Raw genomic sequence first — 18489 nt, forward strand, 5'->3', positions numbered from 1 at the left:
CCTTTGACAGACCACCATTTCTGTATTTTGTTTTTCCAATGTTTTGGCACTTTAAGTGTTTATTTTTCTTTTCTTGGGTTTTGTTTCACACAGTGTAAAATTTCTGTAAATATTTTTTCTTTCTTTAAGGAAAATTTATTTTTCACAGGTCTGGTAAAGTTCTTAAGCAACCTTCAAACTACTAATTATGTGGAGATTATACTGGGAAGGAGATAGATTCAATTCAAGGATGATTGCGATGTAATCTAGAGAGCGTAAATAATAATGCACTCAGTGCAGGAGCGTTTGCAAAATGCACAACCATTTCTTGGCTATGTGTGCCTGGAGAAAGAATAAGAAACCAAATGTTTGTGATTTATGATTCCTTCATCTCTGTTGGGAGTTGTCTTATATACATTTCTAATCTTTTTCTTATGGGAATAAAAACAATCTTCATTATTGGATGTTTCTTCTTCCCTTAACTTGCTACATTCCTAGGGTCAGGGTCAGGCTGCTCACCAGTGGAATTTGTAGGACAGCATTGTGAAGAAGCAGAAGCAAAGCCACTAGATTTGCTTAGCTTGAAGGAAAGTTTACCCTCTCTTTCTGAAATCCATGTTCCTATATTATATCAGGTTCTACCACATACAGTTTTGTATTTGGAAATACAGAAAACTCTGGTTTCTCAGTTAAGATTTCATTGTTTGAAATTTCATTGTGCACCCTTTTGTGATTTCAAATCCCTCCACTCTTAAGTTAATTGTGGATGAATAGGTACTTAGAAAAGGTGTTTAAAAGCTAGCACTTCATGAGACCTTTCCCATAATGGAACATGAAGAATTCCAAGGCATTGAAAAGAGATAGTTAATACATCTCTCAAGTACAGACCAACATTTGCAAATCTTAAGAAATCTAAATAAATAGTCCATCCCATCTTGCTGAAATATGGAGGATATAATACATGCTGTGTTATTCTTCACTATGGTGACATTTACTCAATCTTCAACATATGGATTATTTATCCAGTAGCTTTGCATATTTATTAACCATACAGACAATATCTTTCAATGTTTCTGTCTTTACCCCAATGCCTTACACATGTCCTTATGTACACAAAATTGGCACAAACCTCTGACACCAAAGTATAATTTATCTTAATAATAACTCAGGAAATGCATCATTAGTCAGAATAGGCTAGGATATGATGCAGCAACAAAGGACCTGAAAATGTCAGCAGCTTACTACACCCTGATCTTTACCCTGACATTCAGCCTGGGGTTTAAGCAAATATAACAGTTGCTCTATGCCAACATTGCTTATATCATGGCAGAGAAAAAGAGAGATTCTGAACCATTTACTGACTCTTAAGTCTTCTGCTTCAAAGGATCATGCTTCACTTCTGTGCCTGCATTTCACTGGTCAGAGTAAGTCTTATGGCCACTCACTGAAGGGAGAGAAAATTAAATTTTGTTCAAACCATAATGTAATCTTCCACAGGAGACATAGGGGTTGGAAAGAATCCCTGTATTATCCTTTCAATCCTAGGCCAGGCACTTGGCAACCATAATTCACCATTTCCCTGTCTCTCCTAACCTTGGGTCTGATTAAATTAATTGGTTAAGGAGAGCTGGTATGTATTTCATGTGATTAATGCCTTGGAAAACAATTGTTGTAGATTGCATTGATTCATTTCATTTTACATACTTGAAATTAGAGGCTTGTGGAATCTACATGCAAATTTATGCAAACTGGGATGCAAATTCACATTGTGAACCATGAATCCTGGAACCTCCCCCTAGAAGAAGAACTGCACCACTGAATATGCATGTGCTGCATATGGTACTGCTCTTTTCAGACAGCAACTCAGAGCCAGCAGCCAAATAAATCCCAAGGACATCAACTGAGCAACAAAGAAAAGTTTAAAGTCATTTAGGAATAAAAACTGGACTGCAAAGTCTCAATATTTTCAGGGTTAACATCCTCAAGGAAGATTTGAGTTAACAAATGAACTGTCCCCTGGACTCCAAGCTCTGTTTGGATGGGTTAGAGGCATACTGTTGAACAAAAGAGGTACTGGCAGAACCCACCCTGGAGTTTCATTCTCTTGATTACTTGCTTCTGGTGATCAGTTGGCTGGCTGGATCAAATAAATCTTCATTGCCACGAGCCAGTGCCCATGTGTGCTGACATATTTCTCCCTCATTTGTACCCATCATCAGTAGGGGATTCTGTTTCCAAGAGTCAGATGCAGAGTGATTATTAAGAGAGTCTCAAAGAGAGGAACATATTTTGTACCTGAGTGCTTGCAAGTCAGGCAAAGAGAAAAAATTAACCACTTGTAATAATGCCAATTAGAAACAATATCTTGATTGGCCTGTAGGTGGTACTCAGATGATTCCCTGAGCTCATTTGGCTCTCATGAGACCCCAATTTTACTTTGATGCTAAGTATATGTAAAGTATTTTTGGTGAGTGTTTATAAATAAACAGAAATGGGGCACAGTTTCATGATGGTTCTTCTGATTTGATGCTAATGAATTTAGCATTTAGTCATTTAGTTATTCATTCACTTACCAATTTTCACCCTCCAAGTACCAGGAAGGTACCTGGGGGTACGAGAATGACTGACAAACATCCCCTGTCCCTGAGGAGCACCAGCCAACCTGCTGAGCTATCTAAAGCATCCCATGGCATCGGGGAGACTATCTCCGGATGGCTTTTAAAAGTAACTGCTTATGAATCACATTGAGAAGTATACCAGGTGGGAGGAGGGAGCAATGTAGTCATTTAATGGGATGCTTATGGAACAATTCTCCAATATAGCAACTGCTTTTATAAAAATCTATTCAGGAAATTATTTTTCAGTCACCGCTTAGGATTCAAACAACATTTAGCATAACAAAATTTTAGTACAACAAATGCATTTCAAATGTCCCCTGAAGTTTGTCATAATGGGGTTTGATCTATGAATTTTAAAAATATGCCCAGTGGTTTGTAGATATTTTACTTATAAAAATTTCCTGGAGTAAAGGGAAAAGGAAATTCAGACACTGTGTTGGAGCCATAAAATGACCCAGGGGTTAAAGGACTTATGTGTTCTTTATTTATCCTTGGACTGTCGCCTTAAGATAATCATTAAAAATAATCACCATGCCAGTGGCAATGTGCCAGAGATCCCCACAGTTGTTAGTGCAGTAGAATAAGGTCAAGACACCACTGAGGCTGGGAGGCAGTCTAATGAAAGCAACAATCATCAAAAGATGGCTAGTATTAAACAAAGAAATAATAATGATCATTGCCATGGCACCAGGTAATTTATATTAAACTTTAAGTATGCAAAAAGGCCAGAGAAGAGCATTTAACTATTACATCAACTCATCACACCCATTTTACAGATTAGGACATTGATGCTTATATAGGTATGTAAGGAGCAGCCTGGTATTTAGTTTTACTGGTTCCACAGCCTTTTCTTTCCTTATGTGTTAAACCTCTGCCTGATCAGAGCCTCCCTCCCACTACTGAGAGCCAGGGAGGCTGACAAAGTGGAAGTGACCACATCAGCTTGACCTTAGTGAAGGCCAGCTTTTGGAAAGCTACACCTGTCATTCCTACTCAATAAACACAGCTGATCTAATCAAGGACCAAAAAAGCTGATCCCTCTTTTATTTCTCTGACTAGAAAATATCATGACAGGGACTCTTATCTGGCCCCACATCTTAGTGTTTTTTAAGTTTGAGCTGGTTAAATAGCTCAAGCCCTAAATCAAGTACTTGTGAATGTGGCCTTATTTGGAAATAGAACCTTTGCTGATGTAAGTAACTAAGATGAAATCATACTAAAGGAGGGTGGGCTCTAAATCCAATGACAATCTTTATAAGAAAAAGAAGACAGAGATTTTCTTTTATATATTATTAATTTATTATTTTTATTTTTATATTTTTTTTTACAGAGAGGAAGGGAGAGAGATAGAGAGCTAGAAAGCATCGATGAGAGAGAAACATGGATTAGCTGCCTCATACACACTCCCCACTGGGTATGTGCCCACAACCAACGTACATGCCCTTGACCAGAACCAAACCCAGGACTCTTGAATCCCCAGGCAGGTGATCTAGCCACTGAGCCAAACCGGTCAGGGCAGATGAACATTTTCATACAGAGACACAAACACAGGGAGGAAAGCCATGGGAGATGGAGGTAGTGACTGTTAGTGATGCAAGCTACAAGCTAAGGGATGCCAAGGATTGCTGACAACAGCCAGAAACTGAGAGGCAAAGAAGGACGTGTCTTTAGAAACTTCAGAGAAATTATGGCCCTAGTGGCACCTTGATTTTTGACTTCTCCCATCAGAAGTAGGAGAGAATAAACTTGTTAAGCTACCCTGTCTGTGATACTTCATTATGGCAGCTACTATACTACATTTCTTGTTTCTCCTCATTGCATCTTTTGTTTTGTTGCCATGGCCACCACCAGGCTCAGACCTTTATCTCCATCTGTTGAACTCTTGTGGTGGGCTTTTCTCTGGTATAGCTACAAAGTGTTTTCCCCATTTGCATTGCATCTTTCCCACTGCTACCAGAATCATTTTTCAAAAGTCCAGATCCAATTATTCCATACCATCACTGTTCAAAGTTTTCCATTCATACCCAAACGTGTAACACTCACAGCCTGGGACTCCAGATCCCCTATTAGTAGGCTCTAACTTACCTGCTCACTGTTGTGGCTGCCCACTTCTCTATTATCCTGGTCCTGGTGGGCTCGCAGCAAATGCTCACAATTATTATTCTTTAAATATGAACTCAGCACAAATGATGGTTTCCAGTGAACCATCTGCCTATGAGCTTTAATTTTCTTCTTCATTGTTTTCCCATCTGTACTCACACTAATCCTGTTGAAGATTGTACCCTCTCTCTATATTTTCTCTCAGAGGTGCATGGTTATCCTTCCTCGTGCTTCATGAATGCCATCTTTTCATATTCTTTCCCAGTTGCACTAACTTGGTGATTGCTTTTCATACTCTACAATCCCATAGTATTTCCCTCTATTCATAATAATTAACATATGTAAAATTCTTCCCATGATAAACTGTGCTGAGAGTTTATCTTATACAGATCATCATATTTCATCCTCACAATAATTCTACTTGCTAATTTTATGGAGGGAAAAATGAGGTAAAGTGTCTTGCTGAAGATTCACAGCTAAGAAATGGTGGAATTGGTTTAAGCTCTGGGTGGTTGAAATCCCAGGCCCACGTTCCTCCCACAATGACACCTCTGTGATAGCTTCCTTGTTCTACAGTTATTGTGATGTCTCTTCTTATTGTCCCATAATCTCTACTAGATTTTCAGCTTTTTGAGGGTAGATTTTGCATCTAACTCATCTTTGGTTTCTCTGCGGAGCTGAATGTTGTACAGAGACTGATGGCTTTTCAGCTTGACTCTGTTATGGCGCAGAGGTGGCTTTGGCCAATTTTATTACCATCTGTGGGCCACTCTGACTGTAAGGTTCCACAGTTACTGTGGCTCAGTGCATGGGCTGTATTAGGAGAGCAACATGCATTGATTTAACTGATGTAATTAAGAGTAGGTCTAGTCTTGGTTGAGACCTTGAGATAAACAAGAAGGCAAGAGCTATTGGGTGAAATACAGTTTGACTACTTGTGCTTTTACCCAGAAATATTGCTTAAAACTTAAACCACATACTCACGAAAGAGCTCCTTAAAATAGAGACGGATTATTTCCTAAAGGCAGTCTGCTTAATTTTTTCTATTGTTACTTTAAATCAGATTGCTTTATTATTATCAAGTCTTAATTTATTTAAATAAACTCCCAACCCATAATATAAGGCATAAGATTTAGAAGTAGATTTTAAGTCCATTTTTAAAGCAGTTAGGGTATTAGCAAGATAGTTTGAAGATCATAATTTAAATGAAACATTAAAAACAAAAGATTTTTCAGCTCTTCAACCATCAAAACATTTGGCATCCCTTTCTTTCCTAGGCTCCAAATAGCCATGTAATCATTGCTCTGTGTTTTACATGCAGTTCTAAAGCTAAGTACATCATTATTTAGACTCCACAGATTATATGGTAATCATGGGTTTACTGTAAACCCAATTGAATTTCTACGGAATTACTGACTTTAAGGTTGCAAAACAATATTGTTTACAAGGCAGCGTAATAACACTCAGAATGAATGCTGATTAGAGCTAATAAAGAAAGGAATGCATAGCTTTCAGGCTAAACCTAAATAGTTATAATGATCAATATGGTAATCAAGCCATTTTAAGAGAGTACCTATTGAACACCTACTCTGCAGCCTCCAAACAATAAAACTAAGGATATGGAAATAAAAGCTCATTTTATGATAAAATTCAAGAATAATTCTTATAATGGGTCACCTCAATCATTTATACGCTTATTCTAATAACACTAATCCTATCTTTGGGATTTCAATTTGTAATTAATAACCAAGGTATCAAATTCTTGGATATGTTAGTCTTCAAAGCATTTCCTTGAAATCTAAGTGTTGCACTTTCAATTCATTACACACTAAATTTTCTCTTGCTATACTCTTTCCCTGTAACCAATTAAATGTGTCTAAATTTAGATGCACACATGGGAACCTGAATGAATAAATGAGTACTTCCAAAGTCAACAAACCTTGAGGTATGTTGGACAAGAGAAAGGATACAGTTTAAAATTCATGGTGCATATTGGCCATATTCTCTGGTGAATAAACTTTAATTGCTACACAGAGTTGAAAAGCCTAAGGCACAAGTAAAGGTGAGTAGGTCTTGCTTGAGGGTAAGGTAGGAAGTGTATGGAAGGACCCACACAAACACTGCAGGCCCAATAAACTTTAGCAGACTTCTGAAAAATCCAGATATAAACCTAAAGAACAGAAGAAAGGTGACAGTCTTTAAAAAAAAGTGGGGAGAGCATATTCTGTATGAGCACATAGCTATAGTTGTTTCAGTCTTCTTCCTTATGATAGAAATTATATTTGAAAGTATCTAGCTACTAAGAAATGCTGAGACTTTTAAAAATTTGATAAAGATTGTGTATGGTCAAAAGAAGTTGCAACTTTGGTCAGTGGCAGGGAAGAGAATGGGTTACAGATTTTAGAAACAAGTGACCCCTTAAACCTTGCACTCATCAAGCTCAACTATCCCTGGAAAACAATTGCAATAATCCAATTGCATTCCAGATAGTGAATGAATTATAAACCAAATATTCCTTGAGTACAAGCATTCTATTGTATGTTTTTAAGGCATCAACCAACATTTAATGACCTCCTACTACATGGCCAGCAGTGTGCTAAGGATTTAAAAATCAAGACACTGTGGGAGGTTTGAGGGGTTGAAGGATTAAGGGGGAAAGAAAAAAAGTACTCATGGAAACAGACGACAGTGATTTGGGGCAGAGAGCAGAGAGGTGGGGGGAGGGAGGTTAGGTGGCAGAAGGTATAGGGAGGAAAAATAAAATGAAAGAAAAATAACAAAAGACAAATGTGACTTCCCCAAGACTCCGTCTTCAGCTTTATAGAGAAGACATAGATCCAAGAAGTTATTTCAAAAAATACTAAAGCCCTACCTGGTTTGGCTCAGTGGATAGAGCATCAACCTGCAGACTGAAGGGTCCCAGATTCAATTCCAGTCAAGGGCATGTTCCTTGGTTGCTAATGAAATACATATATTCATTTAATTCAGGCCAAGGCCCATCCTAAGCGAGGTTGTGGTCAACTCCAATCAAACCACATGAAGGATAAGAAGTCTTGGTTTCAAAGGGAAAATTTGGATGACTTACTAGAAAAAAGGAGAAAAATCTCAGGCAGGCAAAAACGATGGACATTTACAGCAAACCTGCTGATAGAAAAATATAGGGCGCTCACTTTTTCACCTCTTCTCACATGCAGATAGGAAGCATGATGGTTAAAATCATTTGTTTGAACCGAGTGGGTCCAATTAAACACAGGTCTGAACTGAGCGGGCCTAATTGAACGCAGATTTTTTAAATTTAAAAACCTGGTCTTAATTGGCTCCATGCAGATCAAACTCGTGTTGTTCAAGGGTCAACTGTATTCTCAATCCGCAGTTGGGAAACCACCTCTATGGAGGGCCAATTTAAGTTATAAGCAGATTTTCAACTGTGCTAGTGGTCGGCTTTCTTAATCCTACCATTGTTTAAGCGTCAGGCATATTTTTGAGTAGCTCTTACAGTCTGTGATGGTTATTTTTGCGAGACAATTTGGTGGGTAAACACTGTGAGGGTGTTTCTGGAAGAGATTTGCATTTGAATCAGAAGTCTGAGTAAAGATGATTACCCTGAATTGGAGCTGCTTGTGGAGAAGACATGACCTCTGGCTGACCTGTATTCAACAGGTGGCTATAAGGTTCCCCTATTAGAAGCTGCCCAGGACATAGCCCTGAGAGAAGGTCTTACTGAGACCATCTCATCACTATATAAACAACTTTTAAAATTTGCCTGGAAGGTGCAGAAGTCTAATTATCCTGTGGCTGCCAAGACAAGATCCTAAGATCCCTTACTTGTTAAAAGTGTCACCTAGGGATCTGGATCTGGAGAGGTTTGCCTCTTGCATCCCTCTTTGCCCTCCAGGTAACTAAAAACTGGCCAGTGTGGACCTGAATGGAACAAAAAGGTAGAGGAAGGATGAATTCGGCCTCTGTGTGAGCTGGGACATCAGCGCTCCTTGTTCTCAAGCCGCCATCAGACTTGGGCTAGGTTTGAAGGCCACTGGCTTCCAGTTCTCAGGCTTTGGATTTGGACTGGATCTACATCACTGGCTTTCCTGGGCCTTCGGCTTGCAGACAGCAGATTGTGGGACTTCTCAGCCTCCATAACCATGTGAGTCAATTTCTCATAATATCTCTCTTCCCCTCCCCCCTTTCCATATACATATATATATATATATATATATATATATATATATATATATAATATTTATCCAGAGAATCCTGACTAACATGCAACATTTTATTTTTAAGATAAAATGGAAATAAAAACCATGGAGTTTAGGGTCTGTTTTAAACACAAAATATGGTCAAATGAGACAATCTAAGAAGTTCTAATATATTTAAAGTGATACATTATAATTTAAATCCTTAAGTGCTAAGTCATAGAGCTCTGCTATAATAATTAAAAATAGCAACTACTACCATACTTGTCCAGTATTTCATATTTTAAAAGCATTTTTGTGTTTGCGATCTCAGTATTTTAAAATCCTCTGTCAGTTTGTTGGGGAATATATTTTCATGACCCACGTTTTCCAGAGGAGACAACTGAGGCAGGATGGTCATAGAATTCCAAAATGGAGGTGAACAAATGGGAGGGATGTGGCAATCCTATCTGTTACTTTTCCTTTGGTCACAAGAGAGTCAGGTCCCAAATGGTCCCTACAATGGATGCTCCTGTGTGGTCAGAAAGCAGAGTCCGAGTGGCCTGCCACAAAAGGGCTGTCTTTCTTTTCCTCCTGAGCGCTCACATTTTAATGTAAAAACGCTTGTGCAGTTGTTTTTTATTCCAAAATATATTCATACTTCTTTTAATATTAAAACCTTTTTGCCTCTATCTTTAAGTAGCTCTGACCCTGGTTTATTCTTTGATAATGAGTATCCCCATTACACTTTGACAGTGAGTCTGTCCCGCAAATTCAAAAAGCACAGCTCAAGATTTTAGGGACATGGAGACCTGTGATGTGATTCCAGTAGTGGCAGGAGTTGTCATTTTCAGTGTTGAGGAATGTGTCTAGCAGAGAGGTAGTATTGATACTAGGTCACAAAGAATCACCCCTTCTTTGTAGACAGTAGTAATAAGAAAATATTCAAGTCCCCAAATGCCCTTGAAAAATAAGTACAGGCCCAGTGAGAAAAATCTGTATTTAGCAAGTTTCTGTTATTGTACATTGAAAATTCGTGTACTTCTTTGTGTAGTTATTGCATGTTACTACTCCCTCTCACCAAGATACAAATAGTACAGTATATTTTCTGGTTTCAAGTTTTCTAAAAACAAAGACAGTTTCACAGCTTTCCAGAATGTTGATTACTATCTTCCAGGACCTTACATTCATGACCTACCGTACAATTTATTCCTTAATCATCAAAGAATTCTTGAAATAGTTTGGTCTGATATATTGCTGGTTTTAGTTTATGGATGGGGAGTTTAAAGGGGAATGATGTTACCAGTATACAGAAGTCCCCCTTATTTGTGGGAGATATGTTCAAAGAGCACCCAGTGGATGCCAGAAATAGTGGATAGTGCCAAACCCTACATATACTCTGGGGCTTTTTCTTATACATACATATCTATGATAAAATTTAAATTACTACTCTTGCACTTTGAGATCATTATTAAGTAAAATAAAGGTTACTTGAACAAAAGCACTAGAGTATTTCAACATTGATCTATAACCAAGGGGACCCTGGCTTCCTTTCTTCCTTTAAACTTCTTTGTTTCCCCATAACTTCTTTAAGTCAAAAGGTAAGTCTGTCTGATTCTGCCTGGCCTTTATTCTGGTTTTGTCAGTAGTAGTCTTGTAACCAAGGGTGTGCCATTTGACTTGAACAAGTCTAAGTTTTCTCACTTATAAAGAAGTCTTTAAAATCAGAGGAAGGTTATTTCAGAAAAAAATGACCTGGAGTTATGATGGGGCCTGGAAAGTTGACAAAAGCAATGTTGTCCTGGTTAGCTGGTGTAAAATCCGGGGAAAGGGAGTCATTTGAGATAAAGCTGGTGGGGATACCTCATAGGTGTTGCAAATACCTTGGTATTAATACATTATCAGGTGAACAAGGATCTTCAGAGTTGTGCTCTAGTAAGGTCAATGTATAGCAAGGCTGGCAATAAATTGCCAGATGGAACAGAAGATAGAGACAAGAGGCAGGGAGATGAGCGAGGAAGCTAAATACAGTTGACTCTTGAACAACAGGAGGGTTAGAGGTGCTGATTCCCTCATATAGTCAAATTTGCATATAACCTTTGACTACTCTAACACTTTACTTATAGCTGATTGTCGACCAGAAGCCATACTGATAACATAAACAGTCCATTAATCTATTTTTATGTTATATATTATACATGTGATATACATGTATGTTACCATATTCTTATAATAAAATATTCTAGAAAAAATGTTAAGAAAATTACAAGGAGAAAATACATTTATAGTTCTGTATATATTTATTAAAATATGCATATAAGTGGACCCATGCTGTTCTAAACTATATTGTTCAAGAGTCAATTATAGTCAATATCTAAACCAAACATGATGATGAAGAGAATGGAAAGGAAAGGATATAAATACAGGAGACATCATGGAGATTCATCCTACAGCAGCAATTCTTTCTGTTCAGCTATCCCACATCATAAATAACCCTCAGCTGCACTACTCAAGCCTCTGGGCATATTTGGTGATATACACAAATCCAAGCTTGTTGACCTCACTGCCTCTGTTCCTTTAGCATGAAAGATAAAAAACAACACTGCAGAATTCAAGTGAGTAAGAGTAATGACTAGTGGAGTTGATTTTTAACTCCCCTCCACTTTATATACTAGTTAAAAAGTTAATAACTTATCAACATTTTATTATTAGCAATAGTACCTTATTTTGCATTGATTGATAAGAAAGTCTAACATGTCAACTCACTTGGAACCACTGATTCCCAGAGCTTAGTAACCTACCCTGAATCAGGTTTGGGAAAGGGGGAAGAAAAGAGTTGATGCAAATCTGAGTGCCTGTATGCCTGAGAAACAGGAAATACAGTGAGAACAGGGTTTTATAATTATGAAGGCAGAGAACAGTGGACATTATCACCTATGCACCTTAAACAATAGTTGGGAATCCAGACTCTCAAATGTTCATTGGGTATGATGTGGTATCTTATTGTGGTTTGCATTTTTACTCCCTTAATTACTAATAATGCTGGGTTTTTCTCGAATGCTTGTTGGCTATTTGTATATCTTCTTTGAAGAAATATCTGTTTGAGACCTTTGGCCATTTTTTTTTATGTGGGTTTCTTGTCTTTTCTTGTTTATAGAGTTGTAATTCTTTTGTATTTGTATATTAAACCCTTATCAGATATTTAATTTGCAGATATTTTCTACTATTCTGTAGGTTGCTTTTCACATTTTTTTATAATGTCCTTTTATTTGACACACAAATGTTTTTTAAGTTTTATGAAGTACAATTTATTTTTCATTGTTGTTGCTCATATTTGTTGGTGTAAAATACAAGAATTCATTGCCATATTCAGGGTCCTGCTATTTACTCCTGTTTTCTTCTAATAGTTTCATAGTTTTAAGTCTTATATTTAGGTCATTGATCCATGTTGAGGTAAATTTTGTAAATTGAACAAAACAGGGTCCAAATTCAATTTTTATGTTCTTATCCAGTTATCTCAGTACCATTTGTTGAAATGATAAAAACAAAAATAAAACAATGAAATAAAATTAAAATATAAAATTATTTAAAAGTAAAATTCAAACCAGAAAATAACAAGAGTTGGTAAAAATGTGGAAAAATAAAAATTCCTATACATTGCTGGTAGGACTGCAAAATGATGCAGCTATTGTGGAAAACCACTTAAAGATTCCTCAAAAAGTTCACCATAAAATCATCACACAATTTAGCAAGTCAACTCTTAGGTATATACCCAAGAATAATAAGAAAATATATGCCCTCACAGAAACTTATATACAATGTTTATTGCAGCATTGCTCATTATAGTCAAAAGATTGAAACAGCCCAAGTGTCTATCAAAGGATGAATGGATAAACTAATTGTGGTATATACATACAATGCAGTATTATTCATCCATGATAAAATGAAGTTCTTACATATGTTACAACTTGTATGAATCTTGAAAATATTATGCTAAATGAAAAAGACGACATAAATGGTCACATGTTATATGTGCCAGGCACTCTGCTTGCTGGTGAACACATAAAGATGCTGTGATTTCTTCAAGAGGCTGAAGTTAAGAGAAAGGGTCAGCAGTGAGAGACACTCTTTCAAACAGACTTTCAGGAACCTAGGCTGCAACATCCTCAGAACTTGGAGTTCTCCACTCTCTCTGCATCGGCCAGCAGACAAAGGAAGAAAGACCATGTGAGGAATTGTGCTCCTTCCTGCCCATATCACTCTGTGGTCATATCTAACTACTCAAGAACCTGGGAAGTAAGAGTCTCACTGAATGCCCAAGAGGAAACAGTGAGCCAATCTCTGCCACAAGGGGAAAGACAAACATGGGAAAAGACAGTTATAAAACAATGTGTCAATGGAAGTTAGTATTAGAGATATAGAGGTAGTGCTGAAAGAACACCAAACAGTTCTACTGAAGCAGCCTGGGCCACAGTGGTCCAAGAATATTCCCAAAGGAGGTGATACCTCTGGTGAATCTCTGTGAATGATTTTGAGAAAATAAATAGAGGTTAACCAGACAAAGAGGAGAGATTGTTAAAAGAGACACAGACTCAAAAAATTCAAATGGAAGAGAAAAAATGCTGAAGGGGCTGTGAGCTGAGAGGGGACTGGCAGCTTGCCAGGGTCTGGGGAAAGGCTCTCCTGGGGCTCATGTTAACCTCAGCACTTGAGACAAACAGTAACTTGGATGGAGAGGGGGCATCCTTTTCTGTTCCATTATCCAGTCCACAGAGCTCCTTTTTGGGACAGCCTCCAGAAGATGGCCCCTCTTTGGGCAGCACCTGACCTTATAAAGTGTCACATAACTGCTCCCACAGCACTTCCCTCGGGGCCTCAGTCGCTGCTGTTCCATCGGCCAAAACCATGAGGGCAGCTTGCTACAAACCCACCGTTATGTTCCATTTAAATGAGGTGGTTTTTAATCCCCACTCCCAAAAAAGATGCAGTGTCATGTGTTTCACTTCTCAGTTGAAAGCCATCGTATCTGTGAGAAAAGTGCATCTGAAAATGGGTGAGTGTGCCCTTACTTTGGATACTATTTTTGGAGAACCTCAAGCAAATGTCAGAAACTGAGATACAGCTGCCCCCAAGTCCCAGAAGAACAAATCAGACCCCAGAGAGCTCTGCCTAGCTGCAGTGGCTTGGGCGGCTCTGCGAAGGCCAAAGTGTCTTTACGGGAAGCACAAACTCCAAAGCAATTCCATTATCCTCAAACCTTCAGAGAAGAGACCAAAGTCCATGCTGTTCCCACGCTGGGGTGGTCTTGCCAACAGCAGTGCCACAGGGATGAATTGCTCCAGCCTTTGGTGTTGAGGCTCTCGCTTGGTCCTCTGCCCTTGGTTACTCAGATAATTGGTTCGTATAAACTTAAGACATTCTAAAGAATGGAAGGAGCCAGCCAGTCTTAAACTGGATATTTAGGCTTTAATTCCAAAACCTTACTGGTTCTGACACAGAAAACAAAGATCCTGGCTAGCAGAGAATGCTCAGTTTTTGTGTGTCTCAAGATTGCAATGCTGATACTCAGCTCTGAATCAAAATAAAATATAAATAGTAGCTTTATAAAGAATGGAAACTATAAGACTAGATGTGTAAAACACAGACATCACAGGTGAAGAACTCATCAAGATCTGGGGTTCCTTTTTTTGTTTGTTTCCCTAAAGAAGGAGATGGAGTGTAGTGCAAAAGGCACACATTTTGATGTATGTTCAAATCCAGGCCTTTGAATTGTGTGGCTCTGGATCAGTGACTGAATTTCTTTCTCTCCAGTTTGATTTCATATCTACAAGATCACAATGAGAATATGTATCTCATGGTTGCATTAACTGAACATACTGATGCAGCATGCCTCCTTCAGGAATGGCATGCAGTAATGCTTAATAAATAATATTCTGCTCTTTTGCTTTCCCTATAATCTTTTTGCTTCCTCCAATGTCCCAGCTGTGGAAATTCCCAAATCCTGTCTTGCCGGCATCTCAGCCTTGACTGGTCTAAAAGTCAGATCATTTTCTTTCCTTCTTAACCAGCTCCCCTTTCCAACATCCAGCCCAGAAGAGCAGCACCACCATTTCCTCAGTTTGCTAGACTCACTGCTGTGACTCTCCTCTTCAGTCACTCAGATTGATTGTGTTTTCCTATTTGGTATCTGAAGCAGTTTCCTTATACTTTGCAAATGCATACTTTTAAAGTTGTGGAAATATCACAAACTTTGCTGAAGTATTTGAAATAGAATCCTAATCTGGTGAAGTCAGTTTTAAAGATTTCTTTTCAGTACTGTTGCTAGAGTTGCAGCTTTCAACTGCTATGGACAAGAATCATCAGGGTTGGAAGAGGGTGGAGGAGAGAGACTCCCACAAGCCAGGTAACTGGGGCACAGACTATAAGGAGGTTTTCTGTTTTACTGAAAGTTGAGGGGTTGGGTAGGCTTCAGATTTTATATATATTATTGATTTTGTACAAAGAGGAAGGGAGAGAGAGAGTTAGAAACATCGATGAGAGAGAGTCATTGATCAGTTGCCTCTTGCACACCCCCTACTGGGGATATGACCGCAACCAAGGTACATGCCCTTGACCGGAATCGAACCCGGGTCCCTTCAGTCCCCAAGCCGACGCTCTATCCATTGAGCTAAACCAGTTTCGGCATAGGCTTCAGATTTTGACCAATCCATTGATTCTGATATTTTAGTAAAGTTGCACCCCTTTCTTTACTCTGAGCCTTTTGCCTACTGGGTTAAGGTTTATTAGTATATTTTCATCTTCTGTCCCATTGAATATTTAAGAATGTTAAAGTCCCAGGAATGACTTGCCCAAGTTATCTAGTAAGTTAGCTGATAATGCTTTCGTTGTCTTGTTTCTTCTCTCCCAATCTAAAATAAATTGAATGTCATTACTTTCTAAGTACAAATGATGCCACACCAACATTAATGCCAAATTATATCCCAACCGGAATAGGACCTTTGCTGACAGCCCCCAGAAACCTATCCTGGTTATTTCTGAGAGAACAGCGGTGAGAGGATCAGTTTACAAACGTGCAGGGGAGGTCTGTGCATGTCTGTGTTAGACTTCATCAAATTGCGCACCAGGCATTTCATGGAATCCTGGCCCTTCTGCCAGTGCTGGGAGCAGCACTCCCTCCTGCTGTTTCACAGGGCTCAGAACTTCTCTGGTGGCCTTCCTGAGCCACCAGGGTGCATGGCTACACTGGAACCTGTAATGCAGTGTTAGTGGGAGGAGATTCCCTTTTCCAAGAACCTTCATCTTCTGGCCCTAGTTCCTCCTTCTTCTAGTCCAATTGAAACAGTTAGCAATCTATCAAATAAACAATGCTGGTCCCTTAGGAAAGATGGATGCCATAGGTCTCTTCTATTGGCACCATCTCTCCTCTCTGCTCTTTGAAACAAGCAAATTATTCCTCTTTTTTCCAAATGCACACTCCCAGTTGAGACATGTTTATGAGTCTCAGTTTCAGCTCAGTCAGAATTTCTTAGCATTCTAAAAATCTTCTGTGAAACCAAAGATGTGGGTTGTACTTGTCGTTCTTTTCCAGTGTTTAGCCCAGTTCCTGCCCTAGGTGTGGTAAAGATTCAACAAAGGCTTGCATTTTATGAGATATCTTCTGATGGTATCAAGCCTTGCAAAGGAATGTCAGTACTTTTGGTATTTTTATTCCATAGAGACCAATTACGCAAACAATATCTAAACCATGATCCCAAAGCCAGAGCCCATACCTTGACCCAGGGATATGTATTTGAGTATCCCTAGTGGGATGGACAATCATGTTGTGATATTGTGATATATAAGAAGTATATATATATTTGTTCTTCCTCTTCATTTCTGGTACAAAGATCCTCAAACCCTTGGGCTTTCCTAAGGATTGCAAGTGATAAAGGTGTCCTTTGTTATGTTAATGAGGCAAATTTGGGCAAACACCTAAATATGGGGCTGATTGCCTATAAAGTCAACCATGGGATTAGAAGATTGGAATTTTCAGTCAGTCCCTGACAGCCACGAGTAGAGAGGGGCTGAAGATACAGCTTAGTTACCAGTGGTCGGTGATTTAATCAATCATGCCTATGTAATGAAGCTCCATAAAAACCCAAAAGAACAGCTTTGAGAGCTTCCAGGTTGGTAAACACCTGGAGATTTGGAGGAGTCACAAGTCTAGAGAAAGTTTTGCACCCTTTCCCCAATACCTTGCCTTATGCATCTCTTCCACCTGACTGTTTAAGTTGTATTTTTTTTTTATAATATATTGGTAATTTAGTAAGTAAAATGTTTCTCTGACACCTATAAGCCACTCTAACAAATTAATTGAACCCAAGAGGAGGTTGAGGGAACTTCTGATTTATAGCCAGTTGATCAGAAACACAAATAGCAATCTGGTCTTGGGACTGGTATCTGAAGTGGAAAGGGTGGGCATTTCTGTGGGATTTAGCGCTTAACCTGTGGGATCTGATGCTATCTCCTGGTAGATTGTGTCAGAATCTAATTGAATTGTAGCATTGCTTGTTGGTGTGTGGTACCCTCTCCCCCACATGAATTAGAATTATAACCTAGACTAAGTTAGATATATACCCCTGGGACTCGGTTCAGGAGTACTTCCTTTAGGAAGCCTGCCCTGATCCTGGTATGAGTTAGGTACCCTCCATAGCATTTCCTCTGCACCCTTTACTTATTTCCATTAGTTATTACAAATCTGTGCCATGATTATTGTTTAATCACCCATTATCTTCCACTGACAGTGAGCTCTTATGGGCAAGGAAAGGGTCTACTTGCCTTAGTCAATCCAGAATTTCATGTGAGACTTGCAACTTGAGGAATTTGACAGCCTTCCATTGCTATCACAACAAATTAAAACAAAAGCCTTTAACATGAATTATAAATCCCCCATCCCTAGACCCCTGCTGGCTCTCCAGCTTTATTTTGTCTTTGTTCATTTTTCAAAGCTCAGGACTTTTTCAGATACTTTATACCCTGGTCTCTCCTGTTAAATTGAATTTTCCCTTTTTGGCCTCCATCATCTAAGATCTCAGCTCACATTGTATTTTGGAAGAAACCTTTCTTTGACCCCAACTCACTCCAACCCATTCACCCTCATTGCCTCTATCCCCCTTTCTTTCTGGTCTAGATTAGGTTCCTTTGTTATAAGCGCTCCCAGACCTAAGCACTGCTCTTTCACACACTCATTTTCTAATTCTGTATCCACTGGTGTGCTGTGGTGCTCAACCCCTATCACCACCACAATTCAGCTGTAATTCTCCAAAAAGAGGGATTTTCATAGTATAGTCCCTCAGTTGCACAGTGCCTGGCCTACAGAACGTGCCAAATTAGTACTGTGCAACAGATAAAATGACGAATGGGTGAATAAATGAATTAGTAAATTCATATGGAGTACCAAAGCCCTCTGAAGGCAGAAAGAAGACTGCTAAAAGTTCAGAGTGCAGTGGGTTTTATCATATATTGCTGAATCCAGAAAACTGACCTTGGATGAGTCCTGAAAGCAAATTTGCTTAGTTATTGCAAGTGTACCATGAAAAAATTTATGAAACATATTTTCCAGGATGACAAAATAAAAC

This window comes from Pipistrellus kuhlii, unplaced genomic scaffold, assembly GCF_014108245.1.
Source record: "Pipistrellus kuhlii isolate mPipKuh1 unplaced genomic scaffold, mPipKuh1.p scaffold_m20_p_12, whole genome shotgun sequence".
NCBI lineage: Eukaryota > Metazoa > Chordata > Mammalia > Chiroptera > Vespertilionidae > Pipistrellus > Pipistrellus kuhlii.